This window comes from Dipodomys merriami, unplaced genomic scaffold, assembly GCF_024711535.1.
Source record: "Dipodomys merriami isolate MVZ:Mamm:240054 unplaced genomic scaffold, mDipMer1.0.p SCAF_79, whole genome shotgun sequence".
NCBI classification, from domain to species: Eukaryota; Metazoa; Chordata; class Mammalia; order Rodentia; family Heteromyidae; genus Dipodomys; species Dipodomys merriami.
Window position 1 is genome coordinate 5910568 of NW_027206390.1, and position 23869 is coordinate 5934436.

Consider the following 23869-nt stretch of genomic DNA (forward strand, 5'->3'; position numbering starts at 1 on the left):
CCCCGTTTTTCTTTCTTTTGCAGCCTCCTGCCCCCATTTTGTCATCAGGCAGGTTGGGTGTATCAACTTATCTTGGCTGCAAGTTGTGTGGGTCAAAATTCCCTATCAACCTCATATGCGTGTGAAGCCCTGAATTGCTTTTTATGAGTGGATCTGGATTTTTTTTGCCTGTCCTGGGGCTTGAACTCAGGGCCTAGATGCTGTCCTTGAGCTTCTTTTTGCTCAAGGCTAGCATTCTACACATGAGCCACAGCACCACTTCTGGCTTTTTCTGTTTATGTGGTATGGATGAATGGAACCCAGGGTTTCATGCATGCTATGCAAGCACTCTACCATGAAGCCACCTTGCCAGCCTGTGCCTGGAATTTCTGTGTGGAGAGTTGGAAGCTGAGGATCCAACATGATTGTGACACCATCACCTTTTCAAGAGTAGGACACCTTATTTTCAGTTGAAAGCCATTTGTATATTTTTTTAATCTTTCTGTGACCAGTAGAAATTGACAGAAACAAAGCTGTGACATTTTGAGTGTAACTTGTAAAAAAATATGGCAGCTTCTAGTTTTGCTCTTGAATGCTAATGGTCAGAATGTAAAGGCTTTTGGTTAGAAGGCTAAATGAAGAGAGAAGAGATGTAGAGAGAAGAAGAAAGGTAGAGGGAGGGAAGAAGGAAGGGAGGGGAAGGGAAGAGGAGGAGGAGGAAAAGGAAAGTAAGAAAAGGAGGAGGAGGAGGGGGAGAAGAGGAAAAAAGAGAAGTCATGCCACCATAGTCAAATTGGCCAGCAACACAGCAGACCCTAGAAGATGTGACCTCAGCAGATGCTAAACTGAGCAGCTAACGACAACTCAAAAGTCAGAACCATGAGAACTGATGTTTCCTGCTGTTGTTTTAACTCACTAAATTTTGCTTGGGCTTGTTACATGGTAGTGGAAAATTTAACTGTCCTTTCTAAATGTAAAACCATGTTAAGCCATGGGAGTGACAATAGAACCAAAAATTCTAACTGCCTTCCATGAGCCTAAAGTCCAAGTGAAGCATCACACACACACACAAATACACACACACTTACACACACACACACACACACACACACACACACAAGTGTTTTCCTTTTTGACAGTTCAAACTCAGGGCCTTGCACATGGTAGGCAGGCATTCAAGCACATGACAAGCCCTTTTGGGCAATGGTTATATTTGGGATCCTCCTACTTCATGATTCTTACTCTTCCTAATATGATGGATGTGCACTAATGTACCATGGTTCTTCCACTGAGATAGAGTCCCTGAACATTTCTATGTTGGCTGGCCTCTACCTTGTATGCTCCATTCTCAGGCTCCTGCATGTAAAAATATGTGATAAGTTCTGACAGGGTTGGCATAACTAAGAATGCTTCCTGCCTTCCATGAGCTTCAAATCCCAGGGGAGACATCACACACACACACACACACACACACACACACACACACACACACACACACACACACACTCAGAAAAAGAGAGAGAGAGAGAGAAACAGAAACACATACATATACAAAATAACTTGAACATTAGAATTGGAGATCCAGACAGTTCTTTTCCTTTCTTTCTTTTTTTTGCAATTTTTTATTGTGATTATATAAATTTCACAAATTTCACAGTATTGTGGGATAGTGATACTTAGTTAAAGTCACAAACACATTTGGATATTTGTAACATCCAGAATTTGCAGGCCAACCAGAATTATCTATATATGTGATGGCTTGGGCAGCCATGTACCAGATGATTTCAGACATGTAATATATCCCACCAGCCTGATGTTCACCACCCCTTTTAGATGTTAGGAAGTTATTAGAGTAGGAAGAATACAATAAAGGACAAGTTGGCTTCCTTACAGACTTATAGGAAGAAACTGCCAAATCTTTTAATAGCCAGGAAATTGAAGGACTAGTTTTGAAAGTTGAAGTTCTGAAATTTGCACCTATTTCGCTGATGTGTTTTTCATGAGCTGAGACCACATCTTCAGCTTCTGTATATTAAGAAACATTTTGGCTGTGTTTTATGTAATAAACCTACCCAGAACGTATTGTCTCTAATGATTAAGAGTTGCTAGGTGATGAGCAGGTGTGTAGATAGGAATTCAACATGATATCCCCCAGATAAATTCTCTAGACACTAACCTACATTTGGAGTCTTCTTTACTCTCATTTCCCTGTCCTAGTTTTCTGCACTTTATCCTATTACACTAAAATAAGTGGTTGCTGAACTACTTTGTTAGAGTCGCTCTCTCTCTCTCTCTCTCTCTCTCTCTCTCTCTCTCTCTCTCTCTCTCTCTCTCTCTCTCTCTCTCTCTCTCTCTCTCTCTCTCTCTCTCTCTCTCTCTCTCAGCTATTAATACAGATTTTGGGGGGGAGGTCCTGGATCTCAAATTCTTGTTAATTGCATCGACACTGGGAAGCTGAGGGATGTCTTTATCCCATTCCTACTTTACTACTTCCTGATGAAAAATGAAAGGAGCATGCTTGTTACAGAAACCAGGACTTGTGGTGATGTCAGTACATGGAACTTGATGAGGAACTCTTGTTACTACTATGAGGACCAACAGGGAGATGAGTTTCTAGAAGATTAGTATGTGATGTCTCTATTCATATTTGCTCAATATATTAGAATGAGAAAGTAAAGAATACAACACTTAGATGGGCAGCAACCTTGAAACCCAGGGAAGATTTTTCTCATATTCAGAGTTCACCAGGTGTAGCTTATGTTTCTTCAGGAAGTAGTGAATATATTACTTCTAGATGTGTTTTAGTAAAGCTTGGCACCTAGTTGGCTTTAATGCTATTGTCTTTTGTTTTGTTTTGTGCTGGTACTCAAGCTTGAGCTTAGAGCCCGCGCACCATCCCTTAGCATTTTTGCTCCAGGCTGTCACTCTTAACACCTGAGCGACAGCTTGACTTCTGGCTTTTTCATGTTTAATTGAAGATAAGAGTCTCACTGACTTCTCTGCCTGGCTAGTTTTGAGCCTTGGTCCTCAGATCTCAGCCTCTGAGTGTGTGGCATTACAGATGTGAGCCACTGGCCCTCAGCTGTAATACTGTGTTATGGATTCAAGTCCATGGCCAAATAAACCCTGAAGTATCTAGCTATTAACGATTCTGTGAATTTTCTAAAAAGGTGTCATTGAATAAAGTGAATTTTTCAAAAGCATTAGTCTCAGGAATGAGTATAGCTCAATAGAGAAGAGGAAGAGGCTTCATTACTTACGTCTGTTTGAGTCCTAATGTTTAGCCTATTCTGTCACTCGTATCCTGCAGGAAACCTTTATAACTAGCACATTACTTTAACTTGCAATTTTCCTATTATTTTTTTTTACTTCTTCCAATTATTATTCTTTCCTGAAATGAGGTGTCTAATAAATCCAGATATTTCTATTCAACCATGTATGATATTATGAATTATGTACTTAGATATTATAATCATTTCCTTAAGCCTTTGAAGACTCTGGAGTGATGAGTGTCTTGATTTTTTGTTTGTTTTTGTTTTTGTTTTTGTCAGTTGTGGGGCTTGAACTCATGGCTTGGGTGTTGTCCCTGAGCTTTTTCACTCAAGGCTAGCTGGCACTCTAGCACTTTGAGCCACAATGCCACTTTCAGTTTTATCCTGGTTTATTGCAGATAAAAGTGTCACAAACTTTCCTGCCCAGGCTGATCCTCAGATCTCAGCCCCCTAAGTGGCTAGGATAACAGGAACTGTGAGCCACTGATCCCCAGCTCATAAGTGTTTTTTATGCTAATGAATGACTTCTGGGAGGGGTTCAAGTCTTCTAAAGGCTCCCTCTTCCAAATTTAGAAGTCCCAAATTATGTTCGATATTCCAAGTAAAGAGAAATGAAGAAGACCAGAGAAAAGATACTTATTATATAGCAGCCATGAGAAGAAAGCACTTAAGTGTATCATCAGGCATCTTTAGGAGGAAAAGAGGTTGGCTTCAGGTTAAAAAGAGAACTAGTGGCAGGGGAATGCAGAATTAACCCAAGACTTGAGTCACCAGCAAGGTCTCTGGAGAAGTTCTGGAGAATTGTTATCTCATTCTCATTGGGGAATCTTGCTTTTGGGTGTCTTGTGGAGTAGTTTGCCTTCCACACGACACTTAACAGTGAATGTTCTATTTCCTAGATTGCAAGGTGGGCATGGTAAAGTGACTGCAGCAGGGAATAACTCCAATCATAGTGCACAGATACAAAGTTGAGGGAGTTTAGTTAATTCAGATGTTCCAGCAAAAGCATCTTTCAAGTTGCCTATTTCACTTTCAGCTTCATACTTTGAACTCTGGAGGTGGGAGGAGTTGAACATAGAGTTGATTACTAATAGCCTATGACTTAGTGAACCCTGCCTCTTTAATTTACAGAGTGTTTGCTAGGGAGATTCTAGATGGCTGTGTGGATGTTCCTGGATGGGAGCATACTGAAAAATGATATGGAAGCTCCCGACCCTTCTACTATAGCTTGCCTCATGCACTCCATATTAAATTTGGCTGTTCATTTGTCATATCCTTTCTTATAAATATGTAATCATAAGTGAGGTGTATACTCAAGTACTGTGGGTTGCTCTAGCAAAGCAGCCAAACGATAAATCAATGAAACCACAATTTATAGTTGTTTGGCTGAAATTAGTTATCATAACCTGAGGCTTGCAAATAGCGTTTTGTGTGTGTGTGTGTGTGTGTGTGTGTGTGTGTGTGTGTGTGTGTGTATGTGTGTGTATTGGTGCATATATGTACATGTATATGTATATATATGTATATATATAATATATATAGTTTCTTTTGGGGGGTTGACTAAATCCTCAACCTGGAGATCTGACACTATCTCTAGATCAATATGATCAGCAGTGAAGCCAATGAAAGGACAGCTAGTGGAATTCAGCAGCTGAATTACTTGATTGGTGTCTAGTGACCAAAAATAAATTTACCCACCAGGCATGTAGGGAGGCTATGAATAAAGAGTAGAGAATAGGAACAACAGCATTTTGAGGTTTCTTCTTTTTTTTGTTTTGTTTTCATCAGTCATTGGGGCTTGAACTATGGGCGTGGGCACTGTCACTGAGTTCTTCAGCTTAAGGCTAGTGCCCTATCACTTAAGCCACAGCGCCACTTCTGGTTATCTGGTGGTTAATTGGAGATAAGAGCCTGACAACTGCCCTGCCTTATAGGATTGAGGCGGTGCATGGGCTTTTTTTCTTAAGCCTTAAAATGTGAGACTCTATTTAGATTTTTAAAAAAATTTTGGTCCCCAAGACTTGTTTTCAGTTATTTTTCCTTGGAAACATTGGCTATTCTAGCCAATGATTGCAGTTTTCTAAAGTAGTTTATTTTCACCTTTGTTCTTTCTCAGTTGATGTGTGTGTGTGAGTGTGTGTGTGTGTGTGTGTGTGTGTGTGTGTGTGTGTGTGTGTGTATTGGGGCTCAAAATCATGGACTTCTACTATTGTTTGGCTTTTATTCTTTAGCTTAGATTTTTTTCACTCAAGGCTGGTGCCACATCACTTGAGCTGAATCTCCACTTCTGGTCTTCTGGTGGTTAATTAAACATAAGAGTCTCAGATTTATCTGCCCGGTGAAGCTTTGAACTTCATCCCTCTGATCCTGAGTATCTGGGATTATAGGCATGAGCTACCAGAGATCATCTTCATTTGCTTTTATTAGCTGATTTCTCTAGTTACTATACAAACAAAACAACTGGCCCCACCTTCTTTTTAGTTTCTGTCTATTCTTTTGTTCTCCTAGTATTATTGCATTGTTTATTTTTCTCACTTCTTTCTGATGTTCTCTGAATGATTTCTATTTTGCCATAAGTAGATTCAATATCTCAGAGTTACTTTTCTTGTCATTTCAGTTTTCTTATGCAAGCAGGAATGTATTATTTAATTAAGGAACTTATGGGAGAAACGTAAGTTAAACAGATGCTAAAAGCAAAAAGAATAATGAAAAACTCTCACTAAAATGATGTGTAGAGCATCTTGCCAAAGCGTGTTGATGGAGTATGATTTGGTTAGCACTCAGGGGAAGGTCCTTCCCTGAGCCATGAATCTCCACTTTCGTGCTTTCAGTCACATTCATAGTTTGTCATTGATACATTAGAATATGGAAAATAGAAAACTCATGCCTTATATATATATTTTAAATTTAATTTTATTTTATTTGTGAACATACTGTACTGAGGAGTTACAATTACATGGGCAGGATAATGCGTACATTTCTTACCAAGCATTGAAGCCTCCTCCTTTGTTTACCCTTCACATCCCTTCCCAGCCTCCCCCCTCCCCCCCAAATCCCAATCCTAATCCTTCTCCTTCCACCCCTTCCCCCCCCCCCGCACCGACTTTGTAAAGTTCGTTTTGGACATGACAACTTGTACTTCTCATTGTTGCAACAGGTCCACCTGTATCCTTAAACAACTGGTTTTCCCCCATCTCCTCCACATGTTATACTGACATCAAATATAGTGAAAGCAGGGGTTATACTGTGGGGGATGGACATACAAAGCAACAAAGAGATAATCTTATAAATGCGTTAGAAACACATGCATAAAAGAAAAAAATATTAAAATACATATCTAAAGGTTCATTTTCCTGACATCACATTATCTGACCTTTTCCACTTGACTCATACATCTAATAGATATTACAAATAAGGAAACCATGGGACCTATGTTTCTTTGGGCCTGGCTTGCTTCACTTAGTATAATTTTTTCCATTTCCTAACAAATGGGGCAATGTCATTCTCTCTGATGGAGGCATAGAATTCCATTTTGTATATATACCACATTTTCTTGATCCATTCATCTACTGAGGGGCATCTGGGTTGGTTCCATATCTTAACTATGGTAAATAATGCTGCAATAAACATAGTTGTGCTGGTAGCTTTAGTGTGGTCTTGTTTGTAAACATTTGGGTAAATCCCAAACGTGGGATTGTTGGGTCATAGGGGAGATCTATGTGAAGTCTTTTGAGGAACCTCCATACTGCTTTCCAAAGTGGTTGAACAAGTTTACATTCCCACCAACAATGAAGTAAGGTTCCTTTCTGTCCACATCCCCTCCAGCATCTGTTGTTGTTAGAGTTCTTGATTTTTGCCATTCTAACTGGAGTGAGGTGATATCTCAATGTTGTTTTGATTTGCATTTCTTTTATGGCTAGGGATGTTGAACATTTCTTCATGTGTCTATTGACCATCCTTCTTTCTTCTTCAGAGAAGTTTCTCTTTAAGTCTTTCGCCCACTTATTTATTTGGAAGTTGTTTCTTTGAGGATTTGTTGTTGGGGAGTTTAATTTTTTGAGTTCCAAGTATATTTTAGATATGAGACCATGTCTGTTGTATGGCTAGTAAAGATCTTCTCCCAATCCGTGGGCTTTCTATTGATCTTGCTAGCTATGTCCTTTGCCCTGCAGAAACTCTGCAACTTTATGCATCCCATTTGTCCAACCTTTCTTTGATTTGTTGTGTTTCCGGGTCTCTATTCAGAAAATTTCAGCCTGAGCCAAGGAGACCTAGGGTTTCTCCTATTCCACAAATCTATAGAATATTTACTTTTGGCAAGATTTTTCGGTTTCAGTTTCTTTAAATGTTATCATCTTACAATAGGCACGTGACAATTTAGAGAAGTGGGGCAAAGCAGGTGTTATTATTTGAATTTATGAGATTCATTCACTGATATTTAAAGAGATGAATGGATCTTATCAAGATCAAAAGATAACATGCTACAATCAGGTCTCAAATTCAGGTTTCTGTTTTCCTAGTCTAGAGTTCTGTAACGTTTAAATATCCATTGTTCTTGAGTTAAGGGAGACCTTGTGGGGGGATTTTTGAAATATTTTTTTATTATCTTTAAGTAGTGTACGAAGGACTTGTCAGTTCACAAAACTTGATCACAGTCAGCTCTTTAAACTGGAAAACTCCTTGGCACAAACTATATATGCCAATATGTTAATTTTTTAAAATGTTAGCTGTTCTTGAAAGTTAATTCTTTTTTGGGGGGGGAAGGTCCTGTCGTGTGGCCTGAACTCTGGACCTGGGCACTGTCCCTCATCTCTTCAGCTCAAGGCTAGCACTCTACCACTTGAGCCACAGTACCACTTCCGGATTTTTCTTTTTGCTTATGTGGTGCTGAGGAATTGCCACCAGGGCCTCATGCATGCAAGGCAAGTGCTCTAACACTGAGCCACCTTTCCAGCCCTGAAAGTGAATTGTTTTCTGAACTATATATTCAGATTTATTCTAATGACTTCTAAAAAGAGTACTGTAGTTCTATTCACCTCCAAAGAAGAAGGTAATACATGACAAGAAGCCAATGTGCTGAGTATACAAACCTTGAAGACATTAGCCATCAGAACATAAGAAGGGAGACCATTTTTATGTGTCATGTTTTAAACCCTGTTTTAGAACTTGCTTCTCCCTCCAACATGTTTTAATAAAAACCATTATTAGTTGCCATTTCTTTATATCTCAAGTGAAAAAAATATCTGAAGACCACTATGTCTGGAGATACTTTATTTGCCTCAAAGCATGGCTAATACTTTCTTTTCTCATAATACCATCATTTGAATTCAGGGCCTGGTACTGACAAGACAGGTGTCCTTACTGCTGGAGCATACCATTTTTCAGTGGTTACCTCAAGTCTAGACTCTCATTTTCCACCCAGGTATGTGTTTGAGCTGAGATTTTACTTTAGGATTCCTATTGTTGCTGGAATTACAAGTATTTTCCACTACAGCCCACTTCCTTAGAAAACTATTCTGTCAGGCTGGCCTAGAACTGCAATCCTCCCTATTACAGTCTCCTAAAAGATATGGCCACCAAGCCTGACTTTCACACAGATTCATCTTTTTTTGTTGTTGTTAGTCATGGGGCTTGAACTCTGGGCTTGGGTGCTGTCCCTGAGGTCTTCAACTCAAGGCAAGCGTTCTACCACTTGAGCCACAGGAGCACTTCCAGTTTTCCAGTCGTTTACTGGAGATAAGAGTCTCACAGACATTCCTGGCCAGGCAGACTTTGAACTGTGATCCTCAGATCTCAGCCTCCTGAGTAGCTAGGATTACAGGTGTAAGCAACCGGCGCCCAACCATGATTCATCATTTTTTTGTGTCAGAATTGGGGCTTGAACTCAGGGCCTAGGCACTCTCCCTTAGCTTGACCACTCAAGAATAGTACTCTGCCATTTGAGCCTCAGCTCCACTTGTGGGTTTTTGGTGATTATTTGGAGATATAGAGTTTTATGGACTTTCCTGCCTGGCTGGATTTGAACCTAAATCCTCAGATCTCAGCCTCCCTGATTAGCTAGGATTATGGGCATGAGCCACTGGCACCCAACTCTACAAGTACATTTTTATTTTTTTAATTAAATTTATTTATTTTATTTTCGTGGTGATGTACAGAGGAGTTAGTTATATAAGTAAAGTAATGAGTACATTTCTTTCAAACAGTGTTATTCTCTCTCTTGTTTTCTCCTGCTTTCCCTCCTCCCAAGTTGTAAAGTTCATTTCCAACATAGCATGTAATGTTGCATTGGTTTACCCTTGTCCCACTGTTTCTATGGTTCCCTTCCCTTCACAAAATCAGGTAAACTTATATACAAGACAAAGGGTAATGAAATCAAAGACAGTGACCATATGGAATAAACCAAAGGGGGGAAAAATGAAAGAAAAAAGAAATAACTGCAAACAGTACACTAAAATGACAAACAAAACAAAACCCTCATTTCCATATCTTGGAGTTCATTTTGATTAGCATCATATGTACATAGCTATTGAGCTATTGCGACCCTCTGCTAGGATTATCCTAGATACACACTAACTATTAAAAATGAGAGAAACAATGGAGACTATGTTCTTTGGGTCTGACTTAGTTCACTTCATATGATTGCTTCCATGTCTTTCCATTTGGAAATGGAAATGGAGCGATGCCATTTTTTATGATGGAAGCATAGAATTCCATTGTGTATATATACTACATTTTCTTGATCCATGAATCTACTGAGGGGCATCTTGGTTGATTCAGTATCTGAGCAATGGTAAATAATGATGTAGTAAACATAGGTGCTGTTTATGGTCTTTTGGGTAAATGTCCAGGAGTGGGATTGCTGGATCATAGGGGAGCTCCATGTTTAGTATTTTAAGAAACCTCCATACTGCTTTCCAGAGTGGTTGAACAAGTTTACATTCCCACCAACAGTGTAGTAGTGTTCTCTTTTGGCCACACCCTCTCCAGGATCTGTTCAAATTAGTTTTCTTGATAATGGTCCATGCTAACTGGGGTGAGGTAGAATCTCAATGTAGTTTTGATTTGCATTTCTTTCATGGCCAGAGATGTTGAACATTTTTTCATGTGTATATTGCCCATTTTTATTTCCCCTTCAGAGAAGTTCTTTTTAATTCTTTAGTCCACTTATTAATGGGGTGGTTGTTTTTTGAGGATTTGTTTTGGGGGTATGTTTGGATCTCTAAGTATATTTTAGATATGAGGTCCTTTTCTGTTGTATAGCTAGTGAAGATTTTTTTTTAATCCCTGGATTCCAGTGTTTGATTGTGGAATTATGGTTACCTGCAATAGGCATTCCTATAGTACAATACTTACCAGGGGTTTTTCAGTCCTTTCCAGGGCAGTTTCAGTGTTTGCTAAATAGATTGGAGGAAGGATACATTTTAACCACATAGGGTATTTAGAAATAGAAAAGGAGAAGCTCCCTCTGGGATGTGGGGATTACAGATGTGCAACACCAAAGCCTGCTAAATTACTTTATAGATAACTCTTATCTGGCATATGGAAATAGATTTGCCCTCTATGTTAACAATATCTATCTGGCTTTCCTAAGCAAAGTTATGAACATTCAAGTACTAAATATTCTATCCACAGACTTCAAGAATTCTACTTATTATTTTTGTAACATCATGTAAACATTTTGAGAAACTAAATGTTACTTTATACCAATAGTCCTCTCAAGTGAGCCTGAGATTTAAATTCTAGGCTGGGGTGAATCACTCTTGTAGGCCACAAGACCCTGCTGCTTCTGAGACTAGCATCATCTTTCACTGATGCCTGGGCTTTGCCTCCACCACTAGCTGGGGTCTACTCTGTGCATGAAGAACAATCTCCTTTGCCCTGGTGAGCCTTCACCAGACAGTCCCCGACGAGCTGCATGCACTGGCTCGGAAGGATGGCGACACTGCTGCAGGCCTGAGGACCCAGTTTTTCCCCATCCATGTCCTCTGTGCTGGTCACATGGGCACTATAGAGAGCCAAGGCAGCACAGAGCAGCCAGGAGTAGTTGTGGATATATGGCTGGATGAGCCTCTGGTGGCCACTGATCTGGATGGTCACCATGGGATAGGCTGTGATGCTATGGGTAGGAAAATGGCTGCAAAGGCAAGGCATTATTATGATTTGTCACTCCAAACAGGAACCCAGGCTTGGCTGCCACTGAACATTAATACCTGTAAGTTGTTGTTATTGAAAATTTAAGGGGAGATATGGATTTGCACCTTGGAAACAAAGAACCAACACTGGCATACCATTTCTGGATTTCATAACCCCATAGAAAACTGCCTGTGGAAATCAGGCTAAGTAAAAACTCCTTATTGTGAATTTTTCAAGATGTGCAAATAGTGTTTTGGTAATATGAGATAATGCTCATTACTTAGAGGTAAATATAAAGTACACAGCACAAAATGATTTAAGATATTAAATTTGTTTAAAATCTTTTAACAAGCTAGGTGTAGCAGCGTAAGCCTGTAGTCCCAGCACTTGGGAGACTAGGGTGAAAGGAATTATGTTCTTGGAAGGCTCAAGCGGGAGGATTTTAAGTTCAAGGTTGAACTGGGCAACATAATGAGACCTTCTCTTAAAAAAGCAAAGCAAAGGGCTGGGAAGGTGGCTCAGTGGTAGAGCACTTGCCTTGCATGCCTGAGGCCCTAGGTTCGATTCCTCAGCACCACATAAGCAAAAAGAAAAAAGCTGGAAGTGGTGCTGTGGTTCAAGTGATAGAGTGCTAGCCTTAAGCTGAAGAGCTGAGGGCCAGTGCTCAGGCCCAGAGTTCAGGCCCCACAACCGTACCCCCCCCCAAAAAAGCAAAGCAAAACAAAAAAAACTTTATGGAGGAAAAAGACTCAAATAAACTTAAGAACATATAACAAAATCTTCCTAATTGCTGAATCTGGGTATTGGGACAGTGAACTGGTCTCTCTAGTTTTGGCTAGGTTTAAATTTTTTTAAAAACAAAAACTTACTTTAATAAAGGAAGGGCTTAGTGTATAACTAAGTGGTAGAATACATGTGTAGCATGTGAGGCCCTGGGTATGATTCTTATCATTGGGGGAAAAAAAGAAACCACAGAGCTATATTTTTTAATTATTATTATTTTTTGCAGTATTTGGTATTTGAACCCAGAGCTTCATGCTTGCTGGGCTTTTCCATTTGAGCCATATCCCCAGATCTCTTTTCTTTAGTTTTTCTCACATCTTTTGCTGATGTGATCTTCCTACCTAAAAGCCTCTTACATAACTGTGATCACAAATGTGTACCATGATAGCAACCTTATTGTTGGAGATGCAATCTCATTAGCTTTTTGCCCGAGTTAGCCTCAAATCATGATCCTCTTTTCCTCTGTCTCCTAATAGACTTTATGTGACCATGCGTGGCCTAATACTAAAGTTGGTATTATTTGTTGATTCTTGGCTCTTGAGAGCAGGGACTTTCTTTTTGGTTCACTGTTCTTTCTTCTAGCTCCTTGTCCCAAGCCTGGTATACAGAAAATATAAGATGAATAGTTGTATGAATGAATGATTCAGGATTTGTATTCCAGGAGTCAATGTCCCTGGCTGTTCTCTAATTTGTGAGACTCTTGTCTGAGGCCTGCTTACCCAAATTACAGGCTTCTGGAAGAAGGATGGGGCACCTTCGAACATATTTGCATGTTAAACACAATTTTTCACAAGCAACTGGTGCAGTGCGGGTATGTGGATTATAGGAGACCCCAGAAAAAGTGAACTGACAGTGGAGGTCAGAACTTGGCTTTTTAAAAAAAAGTCTAGTGCATGTGCGTGCATGTGTGTGTGTGTGTGTGTGTGTGTGTGTGTGTGTGTGTGTGTGTTTGTGTGTGTGTGTGTGTGTGCACATATGTGTGCTGGTCATGGGGTTTGAATTCAAGACCTGGGCTTTTTTCCTTTCTTTCGTTTTTCTTTTTGTCAGCCTGGGGCACTGTCTCAGTTCCTTTTGCTCAATGCTAGCCCTCTATCACTTGAGCCACAGCACCGCTTCTGGCTTTTTCTTGAGAAATTGAGGTAAGAGTCTCACGGACTTTCCTCCTGGGCTGGCTTTGAACCATGATCTTCAGATCTCATCCTCCTTGAATAACTAGGATTGTAGATGTGAGCCACCAGCAGCCAGCACAGGCCTGGGCCTTTTTGCTCAAAGCTAGTACTCTACCACTTGAGCCATAGTTCTAGATTTTTTTTGGAATTAAGAGTCTCATGGACTTCCCTGCCAGGTCTGGCTTCTAACCATGATCCTCAGATCTTAGTCTCCAGAGTAGTTAGGATTACAGGCATGAGCCACTGGTGCCTGAACAGCAGGCTTCTTACTAAGCAAAGATATACATCAAGAAGATGTGAAGTGTGTGCAAGTCATCTGAGACATACCCATAGGAATATTTCCTTGCTGCATAGCATCCATATCAAAGATCAAAGTCATCACACACATTGCAGTTCATTCTTCGGCCTGTGACCCTGGCAGTGGTCACAGGTAAACTCCATGTTGAACATTTTATGGTCATCTCCATGGCCTTCAGGCTTCACTCCACCTAGACAGAAATGATCAGTGTGAAGTGGATGGAACAGAATGCTTGGAGAAGGGCCACAAAAATCAATCCAAACACTACAGCTGCTCCCATCTATTGTTCAGGAGGGCAGAGTCCACACATATCTTCTGGGGACCAGTTAGCTCTGTCCTGATAACTGAGTGCATAAATGACGTTTTCATGAAATGATAACCCCTTAACAACTTAATAATAACAATACAATTATTAAAAAAATTATATTCTCAGCAAAGAGCTCCTGGACAATGTCATACTGCAAAAATCAGTTCCTAGCATGATTGCTGTTTGGCAAACAAAAGCCCCCGGGTAGATTTGTGAGATTTCTCCCATGACTCTCTTTTGACATGAGTTAAGCATCTGTTGGTGCCTCTGCTAGCAAGCACTGCAGAATGATCAGAAGACAATGTGACAAGGGAGTAAGAGGGAATTAAAGGCACGAGACAGGCTGCTCTTGCCTCTTCCTTACTTCATGGCATCTCCAACTTGATTTGGACTCTGCTTTATACATCATATTTTATCGCCTCTATTCTCACTACCATGAACCTGGCCCTGACTCCAATGCCTTTGCGACTACTGAGACTGATTCCTAAGTGAGACTGACACAGACATGCTTTCCTCCTTGAGACCTTGTTATTGTCTCCCTCATTCTCTGCAGACTTCAAATGACTAAACCTAGCATCTTGGGATCTCACAACCTGAGCTCTGCCTGTCTTAATCCATCACTTAGTCGGACAGTCACTCAAGTGTGTCTACCTAAATTCCTTCTAGATGCTCACTTCTGTACTTGGCTTGTTCTACCCTCTGTAGCATTTAGTTCATATCACCTGACTGTGACTTTCTCCAAAAACCAGTACTTATCCCATCTCCTCCATGACAGAAATAGTATAGAAGTGCTGCTATACTACCAAATTTTTCTAGAAAAAGTCTGCACTACTTATTTATTACTCAACACATCACTCTTATACTAACAGTACATCAGGGTAGGGGCTGTATCTTTTACTATAAGATCAACAGACAAGAAGCCACAAAGTTCAACATTGTCAGTGTACTTTGCTTCAGTGCATACAAGTCAAATGTACTAAAGAATTTTTTTGTGTATATATACCACAGATTCTTTTTATTTATTGTGAAAATACTGTACTGAGGGGTGACAATTACATGGGCAAGATAGTGAGTACATTTATTTTATTTTATTTTATATGTGAACATACTGTACAGAGGGGTTACAATTACATGGGCAGGATAATGCGGACATTTCTTACCAAGCATTGCAGCCTCCTCCTTTGTTTACACTTAACATCCCTTCCCAGCCTTCCCCTCCCCCACCCAATCCCAATCCTTCTCCTTCCCCCCTATCCCCCCCACCACACCGACGTTGTAAAGCTCGTTTTGGACATGACAACTTGTACTTCTCATTGTTGCAACAGGTCCACCTGTATCCTTAAACAACTGGTTTTTCCCCATCTCCTCCACAAGTTATACTGACATCAAATATAGTGAAACAGGGTTTATACTGTGGGGAAGGGACATACAATGCAACAAAGAGATAATCTTATAAATGCGTTGGAAACACATGCATGATAGAAAAAAAACATTAAAATACATATCTAAAGGTTCATTTTCCTGACATCACATTATCTGACCTTTTCCGCTTGACTCATACATATACTAGATATTGCAAATAAAGGAAACCATGGGACCTATGTTTCTTTGGGCCTGGCTTACTTCACTTAATATAATTTTTTCCAAGTTTTACCAATTCCTAACAAATGGGACAATGTCATTCTTTCTGATGGATGCATAAAATACCATTTTGTATATATACAACATTTTCTTGATCCATTCATCTACTAAGGGGCATCTAGGTTGGTTCCATATCTTAGCTATGGTAAATAATGCTGCAATAAACATAGTTGTGCTGGTAGCTTTAGTGTGGTCTTGTTTGTAAACATTTGGGAAAATGCCCAAAAGTGGGATTGCTGGGTCATAGGGGAGCTCTATATGAAGTCATTTGAAGAACCTCCATACTGCTTTCCAAAGTGGTTGAACAAGTTTACATTCTCACCAACAATGAAGTAAGGTTCCTTTCTGTCCACATCCCCTCCAGCATCTGTTGTTGTTAGAGTTCTTGATTTTTGCCATTCTAACTGGAGTGAGGAGATATCTCAAAGTTGTTTTGATTTGCATTTCTTTTATGGCTAGGGATGTTGAACATTTCTTCATGTGTCTATTGGCCATGCTTCTTTCTTCTACAGAGAAGTTTCTCTTTCAGGCTTTCACCCACATATTTATTGGGCAGTTTTTTCTTTGAGGATTTGTTGTTGGAGGGTTTAATTTTTTGAGTTCCAAGTATATTTTAGATATGAGACCCTTGTCCATTGTTTGGCCCTGCAGAAGCTCTGCAACTATATGCAATCCCATTTGTCCAACCTTTCTTTGATTTGTTGTGTTTCCAGGTCTCTATTCAGAAAATTTCGGCCTGAACCAAGGAGACCTGGGGTTTCTCCTATTCCATCCTGTAATGTTTTCAGAGTGTCTGCTTTGACTTCAAGGTCTTTGATCCATTTGGAGTTTATTCTGGTGCAGGGTGAAATATAAGGATCGAGCTTTAGTTTTCTACATGTAGTTAACCAATATTGCCAGCACCATTTACTGAAGAGGCTGTCTTTCTTCCATTCTATTGTTTTAGCTCCTTTATCGAAGATTAGATGGCTATAGGTCTGTAGGTTCATTTCTGGGTTTTCAATTCTATTCCATTGGTCCTGAGGTCTGTTCTTATGCCAATACCCAGCTGTTTTGATTACTATGGCTTTATAGGAGAGTATGAAATTTGGTATTGATATTCCTCCAGCAGTGTTCTTTCCGTTGAGTAGCATTTTTGTTATTTGGGGTCTTTTATTGTTTCATATGAATTTTTGGATTGCCTCTTCTATTTCCTTGAAGAATGAGGTTGGAATTTTGATAGGTATTGCTTTGAATTTGAAGATAGCCTTGGGAAGTATTGCCATTTTCACGATGTTATTCTTTCCAATCCAGGAGAATGGGAAGTTTTGCCATTTTTTAAGTTCTGTGTTGATTTCCTTTTCCAAGGTTTTAAAGTTTTCATCATAGAAGTCCTTCACTTCTTTGGTTAAGTTAATTCCGAGGTATTTTATTTTCTGTGGGGCTATTACAAATGGATTTGATTTCCAAATTTCAGCCCCACTTTTCTCATTGTTGGCATACAGAAAAGCCATTGATTTTGGGGGGTTAATTTTATAACCTGCTACTATGCCAAAGTTTTGAATCAACTTGAGTAATTTGGGAGTGGAGTCTATGGGATTCTTTAAATACAGGATCATGTCATCTGCAAAGAGGGAGAGTTTTATTTCTTCTTTCCCTCTTTGGATCACATTTATGTCTGCATCTTGTCTTATTGCTGTGGCTAGGCATTCTAATACCAGATAGCAGAGAAGTGGAGAGATTGGCATCCTTGTCTTGTTCCTGAGTTAAGAGGAAATGGCTGTAGTTTTTCACCATTGAGTATAATGCTGGCTGTAGGTTTGTCATATACAGCCTTTATTGTATTGAGGAATGTTCCATGGATTCCTAATTTTTCCAAAACCTTCATCATAAAGGGGTGTTGGATCTTGTTGAATGCTTTTTCTGCGTCTATTGAGATAACCATGTGGTTCTTATCCTTGCTCCTGTTTATGTGATGAATAGTATTAATTGATTTGCGTATATTGAACCAGCTTTGCATCCTTGAAATGAATCCTGTTTGATCGTGGTGTCTGATTTATAGATGAATTGTTGAAGTCGATTGGCCAAAATTTTGTTGAGAAGTTTTGCATCAAAGTTCATCAAAGAAATTGGTCTATAGTTCTCTTTCTTTGATGAGTCCCTGCCTGGTTTTGGGATGAGTGTTTTGATGGCTTCATAGAATGTGTTCGGTAGTGAGCTTTCTCTTTCAATTTCATTGAAGAGCTGGAGGAGTATTGGTGTGAGCAGGCCTTGTAACATTCCGCTGTAAAACCTCTGGTCCTGGACTTTTCTTAGCTGGGAGGTCTCTTATTGCTGTTTCTATTTCAATGCTTGATATCGGCCTGTTAAGATAGTTTAACTCATCTTGGTTTAGTTTTGTCATATCAATATTTGCTAGGAAAAGCTCCATTTCTTTCAAGTTCTCAAAATTATTAGTATAAAGTTTTGAGAAGTATTCCCTTATAATGTTCTAAGTCTTGGTTGTTTCCCTGGTGATGTTTTCATTCTCATCTCTTAGTTTATTAATTTGGGTGTGTTCTCTTCTTTTTCTTATAAGACTTGCAAAGGGTCTGTCCATTTTGTTAAGTTTTTCGAAGAACCAACTCTTTGTTTTATTGATTCTTTGTATAGCTTTTTTGGATTCTAATTCATTTAATTCTGATTTAATTTTAATCATTTCTTTCCGTCTACAGGATTGGGGTTTATCTTGCTGCTCTTTTTCAAGGAGGTTAAGATGTGTCATTAAATTGTTAGATTCAGATCTTTCCAATTTGTTGATGTAGGAGCTCAGAGCTTTAAACTTGCCTCTGAGTACTGCCTTTGCTGTGTCCCAGAGGAGCTGGCAATTTGTGTGTTCATTTTTGTTGAATAGCAAGAACATTTAAATTTCCTTTCTAATCTCTTCCATGACCCACTCATGATTCAGCAGTGTGTTGTTCAGCCTCTATGTGATACCGGGCTTTCTTTGGTGGCTTTTGGTGTTGAGTTCTAATTTTATTCCCTTGTCCTCAGAGAGAATGCAAGGTATAACTTCAATGTTTCTGAATTTAGACAAGTTTGCTGTGTGGCCTAAAATGTGGTCTATTTTAGAAAACGTTCCATGTGCTGCTGAAGAAAACGTGTATTCTGATGCTGCTGGGTGAAATGTTCGGTAAATGTCTGTTAAGTCTAGTTGATTTATGCAGCTGTTTAGATCTGCGGTTTCTCTGTTGAGTTTTTGCTGAGTTGATCTATCTAGTGGGGAGAGTGGTGTGTTAAAATCCCCAACATTTAATGTCTTTGGATCTATATGGGATTTGAGGGAAAGTAGTGTTTCTTTGATAAATTTGGGTGCTCCCTTGTTTGGCGAATAGATATTTAGAATTGTAATATCCTCCTGAAGGAGGGATCCTTTAATTAGTATGTAGCGACCTTCTTTATCTCTTCTCACGAATTTTAATTTGAAGTCTATTTTATCTGATATTAGGATTGCAACTCCCGCCTGTTTATGGGGGCCGTTTGCTTGGTAGATTTTGTTCCAGCCTTTAACATTGAAAATGTGTTTGTTTTTACGGGCAAGATGTGACTCCTGCAGGCAGCAGATAGAAGGGTCTTGTTTTTTAATCCAACTAGACATTCTATGTCGCTTAATTGGAGAGTTCAGTCCGATAACGTTAAGAGATAGGACTGAGAGGTATTTGGGAGTTCCTGCCATGTTATCCACCTTCTTGGGGGCTGTGAAAACTGGGTTCTTCCTATGGTTCTTGGATTCTCAGTTTGGGTGCAGTTTCTTGGCCTTTATTGTGGTCTTGTTGGTTTTCTATGTGTAGGACATCTTTAAGAATCTTTTGTATGGCTGGTTTGGTGGAGATGTATTGTTTCAATTTTTCTTTGCTATGGAAGGTTTTTATTTGGCCTTCAGTTATGAAGGAGAGTTTAGCTGGGTACAGTATTCTTGGTTGATAGTTGTTTGTTATTAGGGCATGGCATACATCATTCCAGGCTCTTCTTGCTTTGATTGTCTCTGCTGAGAAATCTGAGGTGATTCTAAGTGATTTCCCTTTATAAGTGGTTAACCGTTTCTCCTTGACAGCTTTAAGGATCTTTTCCTTGGTCTGAGTTGATCCTGTGTGGATTATAATGTGATGGTGGGATGTCCTATTCTGGTCTGGTCTATTTGGGGTTCTAAAAGCTTCTTGTATCTGAATAGTGCTATCTTTTTGTATGTTTGGGAAGTTCTCTGCTAGGATCCTGTTAAACAAATTTCCTAGACCATTAACTTCTATTTCTAGGTGCTCCTCTACACCGACTATCCTTAAGTTAGGCCTTCTGATGGTGTCTTCCAGGTGTTGGATAGATCTATCATATTTCTAGGACTTGTCTTTTATGGTTGTTTGTTCTTTCTCTATAATATCTACGCTGTCTTCAATCCCTGAGATTAGATCTTCTGCATGGTCTAACCTGCTGTCAATACTCTCTACTTTGTTTTTTTTTAAATCTCTTTTCCTTCTAAATGGTCAGCTTTGATGGCTTCAAATTCTTTGTTGAAGCTCTGTTTTAGGTCTTGTATGAATTTCTTTACTTCCTTAATTTGGTGTTCAGTGTTTGTTCTCAAATCACTTAGTTGATTGGTTATGGTTTCTTTGGACCCCTATTCCTTCTGTTGGGTTCCATTCAGCATTCCCTTTGTGGTCTCCCTGACTTCCTTCAGCTCTTTGTTAATGGATTCCATGAATGCCTTTAGTGATCTTTGTGTGTTCTCTACCTGGTCTCTCAATTCCTGTATTACTCTTTGATTAGCTTCCTCGTGTTCGTGGGATTCCTGCAGTTCTCTTTGAGTGTTCTCAGCCTGCTCACGCTATTCATCCCTTTCTCTTGAGTATTTTCAAGCTGCTCACGCAAATCCTGTATCAGTTTTTGAGTAGCTTCCTCACACTTATGATATTCCTGTATAAACTTTTGGGATGCCTCCTCTCTCTCCCTATCATGCTCATACAGAGTCCTTTGTAAGTTGTCAAACTTTTCATTTGTCATGTTTGCCAGCAGTGTTTGTAGAGCTACTTGGGAACTCTCCTGTGGATCATTTATTATCTGTTCTGTCCCCTGATTATCAAGATTGGGAATTAAGATACCAGGATTTGCCATTTTTCTTGTGTTTTTCCGGCTTACTCTGACCATTTGAGATGAAAATAGCACCAGTTTTGTGCTAGAACCCTATCTTAAGGCAACCATAAACCAGAGTTTGCATTTGTACAGTCAATAGTCTACAGATACAATCTAGTTCAACAGATACATCTATTCAACATCAAACAACTATATGTTAATGAGCTTTGAACCACAGAGAAGTATTTGGAAACCAGAAATTATTAGGGTTAGGGAGAGATGTGGGTAAAAAATAGGAATAGATTGGTGTGGGGAGGCACAGGGAGAGTTAACTATGTCCTAATCTCAATGCAGGAAATAGGTTGGGTAGGATGCAAGTAGAGAGAGAGAGAAAAAGAAGAAAGGGAAAGGGAAATGAAAAGAGACCAAAAAAAATATAAACTTAAAAATTAATATTATTATGGAGAAAAAAAAGACAAGCTATTTAGAGAGGAATGTGAATATATTGAGAGAAGGGGAAGGACATAGAGGAGTTGTGAAAAACTTAACAAAATGCTTAAAATATTATATAGGTATAAAGAGGTAGTACTGCTATTAAGGAATTGAAGTCTCAGAGGTTTTGAATTGAGTAATAAATTTGTGGATTAAGTGTGTACACAATGGGGGATAGGGTCTACTTGTTAAGTAAGGGTATATCTGAGGATGTGCAGGACAAGAGTTAAGTCACGTAAAGCAGAACAAAAGAGAGGAAAAGGTGAAAAGAATAAGAAAGGGAGAAATAAAGATCAGAAGATCAGTAGAGCTAAACAAAAAACAAAAAGATAATTTAAAAAAGAAAGAAAAAGAGAAAGAAGACAAGAAAAGATAGGAAAACGCACATTCAAGTATTCCTAAAATAAAAATTATAAGAGAAAAAAAAGTTTCTGGAAAACAATTTTATTCAAAAAAGGAAAAAATTAAAGATTAATAAAAGTTTTAGAAAAAAACAATTATAAATATATAAGGTACCAAAAGAAGAAGAAGAAGAAGAAGAAAAAATTTCTTTGATTTTTTTTTTGGTTTTTTTGGGAGGGGTGGGAAGAATCCTATATCTCCTTTTTGTCTGTAACCAGCCTCTTGTTGGAGTCTCTGGTCAGCTTGGGGTCCTGTGGCTTGATTGTTTTCTTAAGTCAGTTTGTTCGATCAGGCAGAAAAATGCTCTGTTTTACCCAAGATTTTGAGATCCCCCTCCCTGGTTAGTTTTCTGGGAGGGTGATCTGCTTTGAGAATCACAAATGAGGGGGATGCAGTGATGAGGCTAGGTTCTGGGTAGAGTTGAGGCCTTTCAACAAACAGTTGCTTTTCCCTCGGGCTATTTTGTGAAAAACTCACAGCGCCCAGCCTGGAGCCATTCTCAGGGTGTCTGTATTTCAATTGATTGTGGAGGCTGCTAGAGGGAGGGGCAGTCTCTGGCTCTGGTTACCCAGAGCGGAAAGCCACTCTTATGGCTGGCGCCTGAGCTGGGTGACTTTTCCCTGGATGGAGCTGAGTCTGGCAGGTCACTTTGCCGTTAAGTTCTTGTGACCTGCTCAATGACTCATTTTATTCCAAGGCCTGAGTTGGAGCTAGCAGCTCCTCTGAGCTTTGTCGGTATCCAAGATGGAGATCACTGTTGCTGGGGGGGAAGGGGTGGCCTTCCCTCCTCTGCTCCCTGAGATGGAGTGAGGACGTCAGGCTTGTACTCACGCCGAGTCTTGGATCCTGGGTCGTCTCTGGTCTGCAAACTGCAGGATGAAGATGTCCGCCCCTTTTCAGTTCTTGCTGGTGTTGAGTAGAATCCGCTCCCCCACTGCGTCTGGCTTCTTCGTCCCGGACTCTCTGTGGCTCAGGTATGGGTGCCCTGCAGTTGCCGCCGCGACCCTGCTGCCACCGTGGCGGCTGCTGGCAAGCGCTCAGATGTGTCTCCTTGCCTTGGCTTCCCCTCTCTTGCCTAACTCTCTGTCCTGTGATGGCACACTTGGTGTGATTCTCTGGCTTAGGACTGTTCACTGGAACTCTAAAACTGCTTTCTATGCAAGAGCTTGTTCAGATTCCAGCTTCTCCTCCGCCATCTTCCCCCTAAAAATTTTTTAAAGTTTACATATATTCATACATACATACATATATACACATACATATATGTGTGTATGTATATTTTTTATTTGAAGTCAATAAATTTTATTTAATCATTTTTACATGTTGTATCCTTCACTGCCCATGAAACTGATGCTCAAGATTTCTCTTGAAATCTAAGGGAGCCCTTTTTGAAGCAAACAATTTTCAAGCCAGCCATACCACTGCTCGGGAGGCCAAAATCTAGTTGCTATGTTCAAATGGCCAACCAAAAGCAGAAACTCTGATCAGCCCTGCCACAAATCTTTTATTAGGGCTTCTTTTAGCACTATTACAGAATTACTGATGACACACCTAAAATCTTTGAAATGTCATTTTGCAAGCAAATTTTGGGATCACTTTTTAAGTCCAACAGCTTGATTCAACTGCTGAATGCCTGCCTAGAGAAAGAAAAGCATTTGCTGAAAAGATCAGTTATCCTAAGTATTATCAATATGAATTGTGAAACTGCATATATTGTATCAATAGAAATACCAGGTTTACCATGGACAAAGCCAAGAAAACCAACGATGCCAGATATTGAGTTTCTATTGCACTGTCCTTTGAACACATCAGCAGGAGGTATTGCTGAATGCAAGTACCATACAGTGTAATGTAAGTGTGTGTGTGTGTATATATATATATATGTCGTGGGGTTTGAACTCTGGGCCTGGGCACTCTCCCTGAGCCTCTCTGTGCTCAAAGATAGCCTTCTACAACTTGAGCCACAGCACCACTTCCAGCTTTTTCTGTTTTTCTGAGGAATCGAATCCAGGGCTTCATGCATGAGAGGCAAGCACTCTATCCTTAAGCCACATTCCCAGCCCCAATGTGAAGTTTTTAAGTGGCAAGATCACATAAAATAATAACAATTATTACTATTGAGTATGGCATACTCAAGTCTATGAAGTTTACCTAGGAAGCAAGTTTTGCAGAGATCCATGTCACTGCATTAAAGACACCGGTAGCAGTGCTAGGGGAGCAATCTCATGACATCCATCACAAGAGATGTCCATATTTAGCATGTCACAGTAGTGAGCAATGAACATGGGCATCTGTAAGTTCTAGTCCAACC

General features: G+C 39.7%; 1 non-coding gene across 1 annotated transcript; it reads right to left on the bottom strand.

Annotated features, from left to right (window-relative positions):
- Nucleotides 1-23269: 23269 nt before the first annotated feature.
- On the bottom strand, nucleotides 23270-23407 carry LOC138818906 (small nucleolar RNA SNORA8). The gene has a single exon (XR_011369255.1). It is a non-coding gene; the product is annotated as a small nucleolar RNA SNORA8 (small nucleolar RNA).
- Nucleotides 23408-23869: the final 462 nt, after the last annotated feature.